Source organism: Myotis brandtii, unplaced genomic scaffold, assembly GCF_000412655.1.
Source record: "Myotis brandtii unplaced genomic scaffold, ASM41265v1 scaffold847, whole genome shotgun sequence".
Lineage (NCBI taxonomy): Eukaryota > Metazoa > Chordata > Mammalia > Chiroptera > Vespertilionidae > Myotis > Myotis brandtii.
In genome coordinates, this window is record NW_005371441.1 from 1,884,562 (window position 1) to 1,885,016 (window position 455).

The following is a 455-nucleotide window of genomic DNA, read 5'->3' on the forward strand; positions in this document are numbered from 1 at the left end:
GCTCACTAAGGTGAAGTTTATCCCCTCCCGCCAGTGAGCCAGCGTGTTTCGGGGTTACATCAGCCTTTCCTGGGCAAGTGAAGGTGGAGCCGGGCCCACCGGCTGGTCAGCGGGACGCGGCTGGAGTAGGGGAGGCTGACGCGTTCCCGGCATCGCTGCCTGGTGGGCAGGGAATCCCCTGCGTAGCTGTCACTCAGAACTTCTCTCCCGCCCCAGAGGCGAACTGTGGGAGCCCGGGCCAGCGTGTTTCGGGGTTACATCAGCCTTTCCTGGGCAAGTGAAGGTGGAGCCGGGCCCACCGGCTGGTCAGCGGGACGCGGCTGGAGTAGGGGAGGCTGACGCGTTCCCGGCATCGCTGCCTGGTGGGCAGGGAATCCCCTGCGTAGCTGTCACTCAGAACTTCTCTCCCGCCCCAGAGGCGAACTGTGGGAGCCCGGGGCCCAGCCCTCCCCTGT